The sequence below is a fragment of the Pristis pectinata genome, chromosome 4 (genome assembly GCF_009764475.1).
Source record: "Pristis pectinata isolate sPriPec2 chromosome 4, sPriPec2.1.pri, whole genome shotgun sequence".
NCBI classification, from domain to species: domain Eukaryota; kingdom Metazoa; phylum Chordata; class Chondrichthyes; order Rhinopristiformes; family Pristidae; genus Pristis; species Pristis pectinata.
The window spans coordinates 65,645,642-65,662,469 of NC_067408.1; the positions used below are offsets into that span (position 1 = coordinate 65,645,642).

At 48.2% G+C, this 16,828-nt stretch overlaps 1 protein-coding gene across 5 annotated transcripts in view; it reads left to right on the plus strand.

Moving 5' to 3' along the window:
- Positions 1 to 378: 378 nt before the first annotated feature.
- Positions 379 to 16,828, plus strand: part of fndc3a (fibronectin type III domain containing 3A) — a 142,498-nt gene continuing 126,048 nt past the window's right edge. For 2 of the 5 annotated variants that reach the window (XM_052013964.1, XM_052013965.1), the window contains exons 1-2: positions 397 to 509; positions 14,091 to 14,146. The gene's annotated coding sequence lies outside the window, so the exon portion shown is untranslated. Of the gene's footprint in view, positions 510 to 14,090; positions 14,147 to 16,828 lie in introns of all 5 variants that reach the window. The other 3 variants (XM_052013963.1, XM_052013969.1, XM_052013966.1) reach the window with 2 other exon arrangements.

The following is a 16,828-nucleotide window of genomic DNA, read 5'->3' on the forward strand; positions in this document are numbered from 1 at the left end:
CCAGTGCTGAGAGAGAGAGTGCCACACTCTCATAGGTGCTGTGTTTTGGATGCTTAAGCTTTCAAATCCACGCGTGGATTTTAAAGGTAGCGCAACAAGAAGAAGCAAGGGCCACCTTCTTTGAATCTTGCCAACATCTAACCGTAATGAAAACTCATGAGAGACTCAGTTATTTAATGAGAGTTTCTGGGAGATCTCTGACCTCAATTTGGTAGTCTCGGTGAACATTATCACAGTGCCTCCACCTAATGTGCTCACAGTAAAACACTTTGAGTCGTTATGAAGAAGTGAAAGGCGCCACATAATTGCACTTTCTGAGTATGACTGTTCTGTCCAGCCGCGGGGGGGGGTCATTGGCAGAAGGCGCATGCGCGTTGCAGACAATTGAAGATGGCGGCGGCTGCGGTGACGGTTGGGGCCGCCCGGAGAGTGCGAGTGCTGCCGCCCCGGAGATGAGGCGGCGGCACCGAGGGCGCAACTGTAAACGCAACTCGGCCGGGCATCGGGGGGTAAGTGGAGAGATCGGAGAAGTGCAGTCAGTCTGGGATCCAAACGTACGGAGGAAGCAAAGAAAGAAAGGAAGGATCAAGGAGATTTCACTTCCCTCCATATCTCCCTGATGAAGAGTAGGGGGAAGAGATCGGGGGAGGGACTGGGGGAGAGATCGGGGGCGGCGTGGGGGAGGGGATGGGGAGAGTATGGGGGAGGGGGAGATGAGGGGGGAGGGGGGATGGGGAGGGGGAGATGGGGGAGGGGGAGATGAGGGGGGAGGGGGGATGGGGGCGAGGGGATGAGGAGGGGAGGAGATATGGGGGAGGGGACGAGAGGGAGGAGATAAGAGGAGGGGACGAGAGGGAGGAGATGAGGGGGAGGGGACAAAGACGGGGGAGGGGACGAGGGGGAGGGGATGGGGAGGGGATGAGGGGGAGGATGTTGGGATGGGGAGGGGATGAGGGGGAGGGGATGGGGAGGGGATGAGAGGGAGGATGTTGGGATGGGGAGAGGATGGGGAGGGGATGAGGGGGGATGAGGGGCAGGGATGGGGAGGGGATGGGGGAGATTTGGGGAGGGGAGGAGGATGGGGAGGGGGGATGAGGGGGAGGAGGATGGGGAGGGGGGATGAGGGGGGAATGAGGGGGGAGGGGGGATGGGGAGGAGGGATGAGGGGGAGGAGGGATGGGGAGGGGGGATGAGGGGGAGGATGAGGGGGATGAGGGGAGGGGGGATGAGGGGGATGAGGAGGATGGGGAGAGGGGGGAGGATGGCGAGGGGGATGGGGAGGGGGATGAGAGGGGGATGGGGAGGATGGGGAAGGGGATGGGGAGGATGGGGGGGTTGGGAAGGGATGGGGAAGGGATGGGGGATGGACGGGGGGTAGGGGAGGGGATGGGGGCATGGATGAGGGGTAGGAGGGGATGGGGTATGGGGAGGAGGATGGGGAGGGGATGAGGGGATGGATGGGGGATGAGGGGGAGGAGGATGGGGAGGGGATGGGGGGATGGATGAGGGATAGGGAGGATGGGGGATGAGGGGGAGGAGGATGGGGAGGGGATGGGGGGATGGATGAGGGATAGGGGAGGGGATGGGGATGGATGAGGGGTAGGAGGGTATGGGGGGATGGGGAGGGGATGAGGGGATGGGGAGGTGATGAGGGAGGGGATGGGGGAGGTGGGATGAGGGGTGGGATGGGGGGATGGAATGGGGCAGATGAGGAGGGAGGGGATGGGGAGGGGCTGGAGAAGAGGGGATGGGATGGGGGAGGGGATGGGGGGATTGGTGGGGAGGGGATGGGGGGAGATGGGAGGGGATGGGGGTGGGGATGGGGAGGGGATGGGGGAGATGGGAGGGGATGGTGGGTGGGGATGGGGAGGGGATGGGGGAGGAGATGGGGTGGGGATGGGGGGGAGGAGGATGTGGGGATGGGGGGGAGGAGGATGTGGGGATGGGGGGAGGAGGATGTGGGGATGGGGGGGGGAGGATGTGGGGATGGGGGGAGGATGTGGCGATGGGGGGAGGAGGATGGGGGATGGGGGAGGAGGATGGGGGGGATGGGGGGGATGTGGGGATGGGGGGAGGAGGATGGGGGACGTGGGGAGGGGATGGGGGGAGGAGGATGGGGGACGTGGGGAGGGGATGGGGGAGGAGGATGGGGGACGTGGGGAGGGGATGGGGGGAGGAGGATGGGGGACGTGGGGAGGGGATGGGGGGAGGAGGATGGGGGACGTGGGGAGGGGATGGGGGAGGAGGATGGGGGACGTGGGGAGGGGATGGGGGGAGGAGGATGGGGACGTGGGGAGGGGATGGGAGGAGGATGGGGGACGGGGGGAGGAGGATGGGGGACGTGGGGAGGGGATGGGGGAGGAGGATGGGGGACGTGGGGAGGGGATGGGGGGGAGGAGGATGGGGACGTGGGGAGGGGATGGGAGGAGGATGGGGGACGGGGGGAGGGGACGTGGGGAGGAGGATGGGGGACGGGGGGAGGGGACGTGGGGAGGAGGATGGGGGACGTGGGGAGGAGGATGGGGGACGGGGGAGGAGGATGGGGGACGTGGGGAGGGGACGGGGGAGGAGGATGGGGGACGTGGGGAGGGGACGGGGGGAGGAGGATGGGGGACGTGGGGAGGGGACGGGGGGAGGAGGATGGGGGACGTGGGGAGGGGGGGAGGAGGATGGGGGACGTGGGGAGGGGATGGGGGAGGAGGATGGGGGACGTGGGGAGGGGATGGGGGGAGGAGGATGGGGGACGTGGGGAGGGGATGGGGGGAGGAGGATGGGGGACGTGGGGAGGGGATGGGGGGAGGAGGATGGGGACGTGGGGAGGGGATGGGGGAGGAGGATGGGGGACGTGGGGAGGGGATGGGGGGAGGAGGATGGGGGACGTGGGGAGGGGATGGGGGAGGAGGATGGGGGACGGGAGGGGATGGGGGAGGAGGATGGGGGACGTGGGGAGGGGATGGGGGGGAGGATGGGGGACGTGGGGAGGAGGATGGGGACGTGGGGAGGGGATGGGGAGGAGGATGGGGGACGTGGGGAGGGGATGGGGGAGGAGGATGGGGGACGTGGGGAGGGGATGGGGAGGAGGATGGGGGACGTGGGGAGGGGATGGGGGGAGGAGGATGGGGGGATGTGGGGGAGAGGATGGCGGAATGGGGAAAGGGATGGGATGAGAGGATGGGGGAATGGTGGGAGGGGATGAGGGGGAGGGTGGATGGGGAGGGGAGGAGGATGTTGGGGGGATGGGGGAGGGGATGGGGAGGGATGAGGGGGACAGGGAGGGGGTGATGGGATGGAGGGGGGAGGGGGGATGGGGTAGGGGATGATGGGATGGCGAGGGGAGGAGGATGGGGAGGGGATGAGGGGGAGGATGTTGGGGGGATGGGGAGGGGAAGGTATGGGGATGGGGGGAGGGGGATGGGATGTTGGGGGGATGGGGAGAGGATGGGGAAAGGGATGAGGGGGAGGATGTTGGGTGGATGGGGACGATGGGATGGGAGGGATGGGGGCTGGGGAGGGGGTGGGGGGATGGGGAGGGGATTGGGGTGATGGGGAGGGGATAGGGGTGAGGATGGAGGGGATGGTGGGGGTTGGGGGTGGGGGAGGTGGGATAGGGGGAAGGTTTGGGGGGGATAGGGGAGAGGATGGGGAGGGGATGGGGGAATGGGGAGGGGATGGGGGAGGGAGGGTATTGGTTTATTATTTTCACTTGTACCGAGGTCTTACAACTGATCTTACAGGTCAATTCATTACACAGTACAGTTACATTAAGTTAGTACAGAGTGCATTGATGTAGTACAGGTAAAAAAAACAATAACAGTACAGAGTAAAGTGTCACAGCTACAGAGAAAGTGCAGTGCAATAAGGTGCAAGGTCACAACAAAGTAGATTGTGAGGTCATGAGGACATAGGTCATAGTCCATCTCATTGTATAAGGGAACTGTTCAATAGTCTTATCACCGTGGGGTAGAAGCTGTCCTTAAGTCTGGTGGTACGTGCCCTCAGTCTCCTGTATCTTCTACCCGATGGAAGAGGAGAGAAGAGAGGATGTCCCGGGTGGGTGGGGTCTTTGATTATGCTGACTGCTACACCAAGACAATGAGAGGGAGACTGGTGTCCGTAATGCGCTGGGCTGTGTCCACAACTCTCTGCAGCTTCTTGCAGTCTTGGGCAGAGCAGTTGCCATACCAAGCCGTGATACATCCTGATAGGATGCTTTCTATGGTGCATCGGTAAAAGTTGGTGAGAGTCAAAGGGGGCAAACCAAATTTCTTTAGCCTCCTGAGGAAGTAGAGGTGCTGGTGAGCTTTCTTGGCCATGGCATCCACATGATTTGTCCAGGACAGGTTGTTGGTGATGTTCACTCCCAGGAACTTGAAGCTGTCAACCCTCTCTACCTCAGCACCATTGATGTAGACAGATGCATGTACACTGCCCCCTTTCCTGAAGTCAATGACCAGCTCTTTAGTTTTGTTGAAATTGAGGGAAAGGTTGTTGTCATGACACCATTCCACTAAGCCCTCTACTTCCTTCCTGTACTCCGACTCATCACTGTCTGAGATACGGCCTACAACGGTGGTATCATCTGCAAACTTGTAGATGGAGTTAGAGCAGAATCTGGTCACACTGTCATGAGTGTATAGGGAGTAGAGTAGAGGGCTGAGGACGCAGCCTTGAGGTGCACTAGTGTTAAGAATAATCGTGCTGGAGGAATTGCTGCCTATCGTCACTGATTGCGTTTTTTATTTAGAAAATCAAGGATCCAGTTACAGAGGGAGATGTTGGGAGGGAGGGGATGTGAAGGGGAGGGGGAGATGGGGGAGGGATGGGAGGAGGAGGGGATGGGGCAAGGGGATGGGGGAGGGTGAGGGTGAGGTGGTGGATGGGGGGAGGAGGAGGATGGGGAGGAGGGTGGGGGAGGAGGAGGATGGGGAGGAGGGTGGGGGAGGAGGGGATGGGTGGGGAGGATGGGATGAGGTGGGGGATGAGGGGGAATGGGATGAGGAAAGGGAGAGGAGGAAGGGGGTTGAGGAGGGAGATGGGGAGAGGAGGGAGGGGTTGAGGAAGGGGGACTGGGAAGGGGAGGAGCAATGAATGGGGAAGGGGCTAGTGAGGGGGGATGAAGGAGAGACTCTGAAGGAGAGATGAAGAGGGGGATGCGGAGGGTGAACCAGAGCCGGGATGAAGAGGGGGTGAAGGAGAGGCGGGGACGGAGGTAGAACGGTGGGAGGGACGGGACAGAGGGGGGAGGGATGAGGGGAGATGAGGGGGAGGGATGAGGGGAGATGAGGAGAAGGGAGGAACGGATGGGGGGCGGGCGACAAGGAGGTGACAGAGGAGGGACGGGGAATTGGGGATGGTGGGGGAAGGAGGGATGGGGATGGAGGAAGGATGGGGAAAGGGAGGATGTGGGGGCTAAGGAGGGGGATGTGGAGGGATGGGAGGAGGGCGACGGGTAAAAGGGGGGGATGGGGAGGGGGTGATAAGAGGGGGCAGAGGAGAGACAGGAGGATGAAGGGGAGATGGGGTATGGAAACGAAGGAGTGAGAAAGACTGGAGCGGCATGAGGAAAAGTGAGGGGTTCGGGGAGGGGACCAGTCAAGGGCCAGTGAAGGGACTGGAGGGGGTGGGGAGGGGAGGCAGATGGGAGGGGGGCAGAGGTGGGATGGAGGGGTGATTGGAGGATGGGGGAGGGGCTGGAAGAGAGATTGGGAGTAGGGGAGGGGGCAGGGTGCAAGGGGGAATAGGGCGTGGATAGATGGTGTCGGGCAGATGGAGTGGGGGGCAGGTTGTGGGGGAAGGATGATGCAACAGGATGGAGTGTGCAAGGCAGGGATGGAGAAGAGGTGTTTTGGAGGGTCCAAGGGTACAGGGTGCCAGTGGAGGGGGGAATGGAAAGAGCAGATGATCAGGGCAAAGGGCGCAAGGAGAGGTGGTGTGAGGGAAGGGGGAACGGGAAGCATAAGGGTATGGGGGCAAAGGGCGCAAGGGGAGGTGGAGACAAAGGAGGGGCATTTTGGAGGGTGCGAGGGTACAATGTGTGAGTGGAGGGGGATGGAGAGTGTGGGGTGATTGAGGACACGGTGCAAGGGGGAGGTGGTGACAGTGTGAGGGGAGGGGGGATGGAGGAGGAGGACATTTTGGAAGGTGCGAGATACTGAGGGTGTGAGTGAGGAGGGACGGAGAACATGAGGAGGATGAGGACAAAAGATGCAAGGCAGTTGGGGACAGAGGGGACGGGGTAATTAAGGGTGTTGAGGGAAGGGGGAACGGAGGACACAAGGGTGACGGGTCCAAAGTGTGCAATGGGGAGGGGCGAGAGTGCGGGCGCAATGAGGGGGGACTGCAGGTGTGGTTTCAAAGGAGGGAGGAGGAGGAGATACAGAGGGTGCAGTTCTGAATGGTGGAGGAGAAAGGACATTGTGTGTGGGTGGGAGAGGAGGGAAAATGTGTGTGTGTTGTGGATTGTGTACCAGTCAGACCAAATGGGATGGAGGCAGGGGGAGGAAATGATGGGAGAGAGAGAGACAGGTCAGAGAGAAGGATGGGCTGGATGGTGGTGGAATGCTAGAGAGGGAAGACTAAATGCTATTGTGGGGAGAAGGAAGACAGGAAGGGGTGGACATACAGGAATGGGGAAGATTGGTGGAAATTGGGGTGTGATGGCCAGAGTGGGGAAGGATCAGACGCTGACTGTGGAGAGGGGTTAGTGGACAAATCGAGGCAGACATTGGATTGGACAACAGAAAGAGGGAGGGGTGTACGGATGGATGGAGAGATGCAGGTAAATGGAAAGAGGGGAGGGCGGATGGCTAGGGGTGGAAGGGATGGGAGAAAAGGAAGGGAGATGGGGTTTGATGGGGTACAAGGAAGACAGCCTGATTCTAGAAAGGGAAGATAAAGTGGAGGATGGTAAGGGTGGTGAAGAATTGAACAGAGGCAGATGGAGGGGAAGTGGGAAATTGGATGATGCAAGCATGGAAATAGATGGATAGAGGAGGGGATGTTGCTAGGGAGTCAGGCTGGTGAGGAAATTGATACTGGAATGTTCAGAGAAAGTAGTCATAACGGGGAAGCGCTTGGTTGTATGTGGGAAGTGAGAGAGAGGATGGTGAACAGAAAGGGAGGTAAAGATGGGAGGGGTTTTCTGGATCATGGAAAGTGGATCTGGAGTCAGGGTGAAGACTGGAATTGATACATGGGAAAGGGTTGTGGTAGGATTGGGAGATATGGTAAGGGAAGGTGGTGGGGGAATGGAACAGGGAAGCTGGAGACAAGTGGAGTGGGAGGAGGAGAGGATGCATCTTTCAGGGACTTATAGTGACCCATGAAAAGTGGAAGTTTCCATTTGGGAGTAGAGTGGAGGAAGAAGATGGGTGGGAGTCATGAACCTGAAGCGAGGGTTATGATGGGTGAAATGTGAGTAAGAGCCTGTGGGAAGATGGGAGTCTCCACTTGGGGCAAGAATGGTGTGCTGGTGAAGGGATGGGGATTGAAGGAGGCAGGGAAGTAACAGGAAAGGAAAATGAGATGGTGTAGGGGTTGGAAGCTTGACAAGGGGGACATGGGGCAAGGTGAAAGCTTCATTTGAAGTTTGGATGGATGAGGTAGGAACTTAATTGGGGGAAGATTGGATGTTGCGGTGGGGAGTGTATGCTTAGGGAGAAGGGATGGTTATAAGGTGAGAAAGCTCAGGTGGGCAGAAGAGGGTGAATCATGTTGGGGATGAATCTAGGAATTGAAATGAATGGGATCATAGCAGGCTGGGGGAGTGGGGTTAGCCATATGGATGGGGATGTACAAGTTAAAATGAAAGTTTTGAGAGTCTGTGAGTTGCAAGAGGGAGTAGTGATCTTGAGGAAGTGAGGGGTAAAGGAAAGATGTTATTCTATGGGAGTATGAAGAGAGGATAGGGAAAATCCTTGGCTATGAATGACAAGATGAAGCCACTTGAGTTGTAATGGTACGGATAAATTTTGGGCGTATGAGAGACATTGCCATATTGTAAAAAAACAAAGTTTTGAGGCATAGAGCATACCAAGAGGAAGATAATCTGATGATAGTTTGAGGGTCATGAGTTTGTTATCAGAACTGATACATACTAGCCCAATGAGCATTTGTGTTGGTGTTCCAATTCAAAGCATTGTGCTCATGGATAATTCTTAGGAATACCCCAATAAAAAGGTCTGTTAATATCCTATCTCCACATTTTCCATAAAAATAGTTTGTGAATTTGCTATTGTCCAGTTGTATTGTCATTACAGATGAATTTTACTTCAAAGCATTACAGTGATGGGACAGCATTTGATTAAATTACAAGACCCTGAAATAGCTATTTGAAAGGAGGCTGAAAACTGACATATCAATTGCCCCACAAAGTTCATAAATCTTCCTGTTTTAATGTAGTTTCACTTATCGTATAAAAGTCACTTTTATGTTCATCCTGAAAGCATATGCTTACTTCTTTGTCACTGAGCATGAGGAGTAGCAACATTCCTGGATTTCAGCTTTATGTGAATATTTTGCCCAAGTGGGGAATAAATTAAGGCTTAGTGACACTTCATGCCATAAGTCACTTGAAGGTCACGGATAATAGGGAATTGAGGTAATAGTTACACCTGGATGGCTGTGTTTATATAACCTTTAATTTTACTTTTTATTTTCAAAAACTTTTACTCAGATTATGCAGTACTTTAATTTGTAATTAATGAGTTATTACCATGTTGAAACTCGTGTTATGATCTTTACCAAATTGGATAGTAGTTTCAGTCTCAAACTAAATGCAAAATCACTGAGTAAAGCAGTTTGGCATACCACTTCTTAAAATCATATTTTTATCTAACTTTGAAGTTGTAGTCTGGCTTTATATTTACACTGCTTGCTTATACATCAAATATTCAATTTGGTTTCCAAGCCCCACCATTGTTTTGCCAGGATCCAGATGGTAAATTGCTAAATCACATAAAATTACAAAACCACTTCTATTAAAACAGGACTGGTTCCCTTTTCAACACGTTGCATGTTGACTTGGAGAGTGCTCTCCTTCATCCATCCTTTTGCCCTTTTCCAGCATAGAGCTTAAACAATTGAGCCAGGCTAACAATTTTAATGCTCGCCTCTTACCACAAACCTGTGGATTGAATTTCTGCTGCAGATTTGAGCACATAATTCAATCATGAGTACCAATGGACTGGAGCAACGTTTAGTGTGCATTCTTTTGGATGAAATATGTTAACCAAAACAATGTCATTTCAAATATGGTTAAAGGTATGAGAAAGAGGGAATTCCTTTTCCTGAGCCACTAACACCATTATAGGAAGAAACTGTAATGTGAGGTGGACTGAATAAGAACCATACCCTTGCTGAGTGTTTAATTACAGAGGTGGGGGGAACTTAAACTAGTATGAAGCTGAGATAGGTTGAGGTCTGTAAGCTTAAAGATAATTGGGAAGTGGAAGCATGCTGCTACATTTGTAAGGGTGGACAGAAGTGGCCAAGGAATCTTGGCTGTACATCAGGAATTTAAAACGATGGTTATAATGCTAGAGAAACGCTTTTAGAAATGAGTTAGTGAGTGTGCACAAATAAAGTGTTCATGATAAAATGGGAACTAGGAAGTAAATGTATCAGGGTTGACACTTGGAATAGAGTCAGGGAAAACTTAGAATAATTATTAGGGATTTCAAAACTAACTGACCAGAAGAGGTCGGTACAGAGGATAATGAGTTCTGATAACATGTGTTAGATGATATTCTAAAAACACAGCAAGGGAGAACTACAATTGGATTTGATATTGGGGAATAAACCAGAACAAATAGAAGGCAGGAAACCGCTAAGCAATAATAATCACAATGTGATGGTCCTAGATTTCCCCAACCAGTGAAAATAGTTTCTCTGGACAATATCAGATTTCTTTAAACTGTTGACAAAATCAGCCCATGATTTTCTAAAAATCCAAGGATTATAGCCTTGTCTTGTGTAATCAGCCTATTTAATTTTAACTTTTGGAACCCTGGTATCGTTCCAGTAAATCTACTCTCTTGTTTTCAAGGTAAGTATAAGGCATGATATTCAGGACTGAACAGGAGGGGCATACTCTGGCATTGATTCAGAATCTATCTTTGGAATGGATTTCTTGTAAATAGAAAACTGTCAAGAAGTTTGGTCTGTCATCTAGACCGATCAGTCCACTAGTATGTAGGATGAGAGCCGAACCTTGAGACAGGCTAAAGCTTCTTGTAAAGAACAGAACTCGTCAAGCGTGGGGGGGCATGTAGAGGGATGTTGATACATGGCCCAAGCTGTAGTTTGTATATGCCTATATCACGTTGAACCGCAATAGCTGTTATCTTGATGAGGAACCTTGAGATCTCTTGTAGGTTGAAGTTGCAAACAAAAGTCACTGGGAGGCTCGTTCAGCACAGTCGTTCTTTACTATGGGTTTTACTGCACACTACACAGTCTGTGAGAAGCTCTGCATTGATTGAAGGCTGTGTTCCATGCTGGTCAAATGATTATTGTATGGCATGGTTTAAAGATGTGATATTATTGTGTTTTGGAGTTAATGTGGTTTGAAGGTGAGCTGGTGAAAGTTTACAATCAAATGTCATTTGTAAATTTATGCACTTCATTATTTAATATTGATTTAATAAGTTTTAAATTCTCTTGGTGCTCAAAAGTGGAAAAACTATTTAGAGGCAGTATAGGATAAATTCCAATAGCTAAAAGTATTTCCTTGTTAGGATTTGCTGCAGTTTATCTCAAATTTATTGGTAGTGTAGCGGCTAGTGTAATGTTATTACAGCACCAGTGACCTGGGTTCAATTCCCACCGCTGTCTGTAAGGAGTTTGTATGTTCTCCCTGTGTGTCTGCATGGGTTTCCTCTGGGTGCTCTGGTTTCCTCCCACATTCCAAAGACGTACAGGTTAGGAGCCGTGGGCATGCTATGTTGGCGCTGGAAGAGTGGCAACACTTGCAGGCTGCCCCCAGCACATTCTCAGTAACGCAGAAAGACGCATTTGGATGTACATGTGACTAATAAATAAATATCTTACCTTAAATGATGTCATTACCAGAACATTGGTGGAGGAGTTCCACAGTTGCATAGATTTAACTATTATCAGCTACTTAATTAATAACCTTACCTCCATCATAACATCAGAAATAGTTCCATTTGCTGATTGTTGCAGTGTTCATCTTCATTTGTAAATCTTTGAATAATGAAAAAGTCAGTGCTCATTTGCAGCAAGATCTGGGCAATATTTTCAACTGATGTCAGGCAATGACAATCTTTAATGAGTGCTTGACTATCCCCTAACGGCATTGAATATGATTACCATTGCTAGGCTCCTCAATATAAACATCCAAGAGCACAAGAAGATTAAAAAAATTATTAAATCAAGATTAATAAAATATGTACATTTATAAGTGAGTGATTTGTTTGCAAGTCTTCACCAGCTCACCTTAGAGCCATGATAACTCCAAAGGAGACTACAGTATCACATCTTCAAACCATCCTATGAAATAATCATTTGACAAGCATTGAATGCAGCCCTTGTTAGGTTTCCAGGCTTCTCACAAGGTGCATGGCATGCAGTAAAACCCACTTTTGGGGTTGGTCCACCATTGATCAGACGCATAAACCTGTCTCTCCTCAAGCAAATCATGGGTTCTGTGACAAGTGGTGGTGCTTGTACCAGTTAGTCCAGAGCAAATAAATCTGCTTGATTTGGATCTTGTCCATTAGCTTAAAATTTTACCACAGACCCACTAAAGGTCAAGACCAACAAGAACATGCAAAGTTTCCCCCTAAACCTTGTATCATTCCTGTGATGCATCATCGTTATCACTGATTGGTGCAGACAATTCTTTTTCAAATCACTTTAATGGTAACAGAATAAAAATTAAAGATTTAAAAAAAGTCATATTTTAAAATGAGTAATGCTTTTAACATAATGGTTCAGTGGTTGATTGAATTATTACCTTTAATTCCAGCGGAAAATGGTTTAGATGGCCATTGTATATTTTTTTATCTGCTATGAGTATTGTGTGAAAATTTGTATCCCAATAAAGAATAAGCAAGGATGTTAATAAACTGCAGGTGAATCTCAAAAGTGGTTCTGTGTGAGAGATGTTGTCGCATTTATGATTTGTGGTTCATGTGCAATATTTGGAATATTTTCAGTATGTTGTGAAGGTATTTGAGCAGGTGGTGCAGTTGAGACCAAAACCCATCAAATTACATGACAAGGCCTCATTAACAAATTGTAGTTCTTGGGTAGCCAATTGGACAGACTGGCTGACAAGCAGACTGGAGTACCAGAGCAAGTGTGAGCTGTGGATCCTTAACTAAAATTGAGGGATAGATGTGGAAGGAGATTGCCAACAGAAACGATAGCTTTAGTGGCGGGTGGGGGTGGGGAAAAACAGTGGTGGTGAAGAACCTGGCTTGCAGGAGGTGCTGAGGAAGACCAATTACCTTTTGTAATTGGTGGCTCCACCCTACATTTCACTGGTGAACTTCCTATAAAACTCGCAAAATGGCACTTGACATTAAATTGGGCTCCCAGTAAGCTGGGAGCCTGATTTTAAGTGTGGAAGTAAGAGTCCTACTTCTCCCCATTGCACTATTTAGACATCCTAGTACTCCCCATGGTAAAAAAAACAGCACTAGCTTTTTAAGCAATTGATTTTACTGATTTAACTTTCTAATCAATGCTTATTCACCAGTCATGGGAATGTACATGTTTTAGTCAGTTTAACAGGTTTTAGTAAAAGTTATTACAATCAATTATTTTCCATTTTCAACCAGCCGTATACAATTACAGCTCTTATTTTAAACATTCTATTTGCTTTAACCAGGTATGCTTGTATCTAATTATGAGCATGGTTTTTGGAAGTGTAGTTTCTGCCTTTACTGTGTGTAAGTTTCTGTGGGCTGTGTGTGCGTGTAAACTTGACAAGTAGGCAATCTGCTCCATCCCTCCTCAAGAACCTCCAATTGCTGCCACAACTATCTTGGCACTGAACCATGAACCCTTGCTGCATGTTCTGTTTTTGTACTACCAAGCTTTATATTCTAGATTTTCCAGTGGATGTTATTTTCTGATGGTACCAAGTTAAAATAAATGAAGTGGCGCCAGATGGAATATCTAGATTTGTATGTTAGAGGTTGTTTACATCTACTCAAGTGGTCTATTTAAATTCTTATCTCAATCAACATGGCTCTTGGGTTTCATCTTTGAATGCGTTTCAGTTAATTCTGATATGCAAATTGGAGAATTTGCTGATTTCTCTCCTTTACCAGAAGGCAATAACCCATGCTGGGTTGCACGTTCATTGCTGTTGCCAGAAACTACCTCCATTCAGTAAAATTGAATGCAAACATGTGGCTTGATTGAAGGTTCTTGTAACTGAGTCTTGCCTTGTTCCCATCTACTGTGTTTGGATTAGCAATTATTCAATGGTCTTATCAATTGGAACCCCTAGTTTAAATACTTGTTTTACATTCTAGTCCTCACAGTGGTGCTGGAGTAATTTGTAGAACCTCAGATTGCTGCCACAGCTATCTTGGCACAGGACCCATGAGCCCCTGATCTAGTTGCTAACTTAAATGAGTACCACAAGTAATGATAACTGTAATGCATTGAGGATGACCAGGTTGAAAACTAATTTTGTTAAAATAAACTAAAATATGTTAAAATAATTAGGAAATCTGTTATGTAATCTTGCTAATTATGAATTTGTATGTAAGGCAACAAAATTTGATGCTGCCCTCACCTTAAGAGGTCAAGAGTGGGATTGCTGGCTGATTTTATTTTCACCCACTTTTGTTTGCAAATGAAGTAAGTCTAAAGCAGATCTTCATGATGAGACTTTTTTATGTTTTTCTTAAAACAATAATTTGGAATTTTATGTACTTCTTTGCCTCCTTCTCCTATAAATAGTTTTGTCAACTTTAGTGATGAATCAATGAAATGTTACAATTTTGAGAGCACATTTAAGCATTAGCTGTAGATTATGCTTTCTCCAGTACCAGCTAGGGAAGTCCCCAGTGCAATGTCAGCAGTCCAGTAACTGACCTTTTGTTTTCCAGCTGGTACCACTTGTTCTTCCAAATGTTCTTCCAAATGCACTGAAAAAGGAAGTAAGGTGAGGTTTTACTTCTGGAATTTGGCTAAGGACTGATCATTTGAAATGTGAATCATGATTTTAGTTTTAAAGAAGTTGCAAGCCACCTTACATAATTTGACTCTCAAAATTATTTTTCTATTTAAAAATTTAATACTCAGATGTTGTTGTGCATATAATTACTAGGACAGGCATGCACATGCACATAAACACTGTTTACACTCAAATGCAACATGCATATTTTTGGGGAGTAAATGTAATAACAGTTAGTTGAATCGATGTGTTTACTTTGGGAACTCCGACCTGTAATGTTCATTATTGCAAGATTATTTTGCAAGCCATATCTTAAGGATCTTTTTTTTTGTTAATCCATTATCTTTTTTTGATTTTTTTTGAAGTGGTTTGTTGTGGTAGCTGGGATGGGAAACATTTTTTGAGATAATTAGCTGGTAATGCTTCTTGTAAGTATTTACTGAGGACATTGTGGCTATGGCTCTTACATTTTGACTGAATTCAGAAACTGAATTGTTTGCTTAGTTTCTGGTTGACTTTCCTGGTACAAGTCCTCCCCAGCTTGTGAACGCCCAATTCTGTACAGCCCTTGCATATGACCAAGCATTTTATTATTTCCACATGTTCTCAGATACAGTGAAAAGCTTTGGTTTGCATGCCATCCAGGTAGTAAAAAAGAAAACAGAATGCAGAATATAGCATTGCAGTTACAGAGAAAGTGCAGTGCAGGTAGACAAATAAAGTGCAAGGGCATGACAAAGTAGATTGGGAGATCAAGAGTTCATCTTTTAGTGTCTGAGAGGTCCATTCAAGAGTCTGATAACAGTGGGATAGAAGCTGTTCTTGAGTATGATGGTTCATGCTCTCAAGCTTTTGTATCTTCTGCTCAATGGGAGAGGAGAGAAGAGGGAATAACTGGGGTGTGAGGGTCCCTTGATTATGTTAGTTGCTTTCCCTGATGTAGACTGAGTGAATGGAGGGGAGGCTGGTTTGTGTGATGGAATAGGCTGCATTCACAACTCTGCAATTTCTTGCAGACTTGGGCAGAGCAGCTGCCATACCAAGCTGTGAAGCATCTGGATAGGATGCTTTCTGTGGTGCATCTGTAAAAATTGGTAAGGGTCATCGGGAAGACTGGCAATCTGCATTTGCTGGCTGCTGCGGGGCTTCAGAGATCTCCTGCCACTTGGGAACTCGTTTTGCAGCTTTATTTCTGACTTGTGAACTGTTGGGGTCACGAACAGTTCAGTGGAACCCTGTTGTAACCTGGGGATGACCTGTACTTTAAAATCTCATTTAATTGACAGATCAGTCGCTGCACAAATTTTTTCAGTGGTTCAGCTTTGATTAATTGTAAATTAAATCATATATTGATGTATTGTAATGGAAAAGAGTATGTAATCTACACTGGATGGAAAGGTTTGTAAGTTATGCCACAGTTGTGCAAAGTTCCATTTCGATCATATTTGGAGTACTAATTCAGCAGGTAATTCTTACTGGTTATTTTTGAAGCTTTTAAATCTCCTTCTGCTCTCAGTTCAGCTCTGTTTATCATACCTTACTTTGGCTCATTAATGAAAATGGAAGTCACAGACAAAAGCAGCATTTATTGCTTTTGATAAGTGGTTAATGAATTACTTGAACTACTGCAGTTGTGAAAATGCTTTTGGGTAGGCAGTTCTGAGTTCTTTCATTTAGTGCCTCCAACAATAAAGGAAACTTTCCAAGTTGGGTTTACATGATGCTTGGAAATTTGCTCAGTGATATTCCTATGCTCCTGCTGTCTTTGTTCTTTTCGGTGGTAAAAGTTGTGGGTTTGAGAGTTGCAGCTGTAGAAATCTTGATCAGGTGCAGCAGGTATTGCTGTCGCAGTACTCCGCTGATGAAATGAATGTTTAGGGTGGAGGATTGGTGCCACGCAAGCAAATAGTTTTGTCTTGAATGGTGTTGACCTTATTGAATGATTTATAATATATTTCTTCCCACTGAGTTGTATCTTATAGCCATGGGAAAACTTTGTGGAGGTGAGAGGTGAAATACTTGCTGTTGCATACCCAGCCTTAAGCCCCTTTTGTAGCCATAGTGTTTATGTGTGTTCCAGTTAAGTTTCAGGGTATTGTTCATCCCAAAAAGTTGATGATGGGGGCTTAGCTTTAATTTTCTTGAATGTCAGGGGAAGAGGTTGAGCCTCTCTCTTGCTGAGACTGGATATTGTCTGACACTTGCGTGACCAGTAACATGAATGTTGTTCGGAACTTGCTGGATGTAGGCACTGACTTGTTCATTATCTAAAAAGGTGCAAATTGAATTTATTCTGCAATCAGTGAATATCCCAGTTCTGACATCATGACAAAGATCAATAATGAAGCCGTTGAAGCTCACTGCCCCTAGTATGTTACTCTGAGGAATATCTGCAGCAATGCCCTTTAACCATTTTCCTTTGTGACTCCAGTCAATGGAGAGTTTCTCTTTATTCCAGTTGACATGTTATCAAACCTTCTTAATACTTATTCAAGGACTGTGATTCTCACCATGCCTCTAAAATTGAATTATTCCATGTTTGAACCAAGGCTGAAATGAGGTTTTGAACATGAATGGTCCTGCCAAAATACAAACTGAACATCATTGAGCGCATCCTTGGAGAGAAAGTGGCAGTTGATTGCACTTGCCGATAATGGAGCAATCATTAGC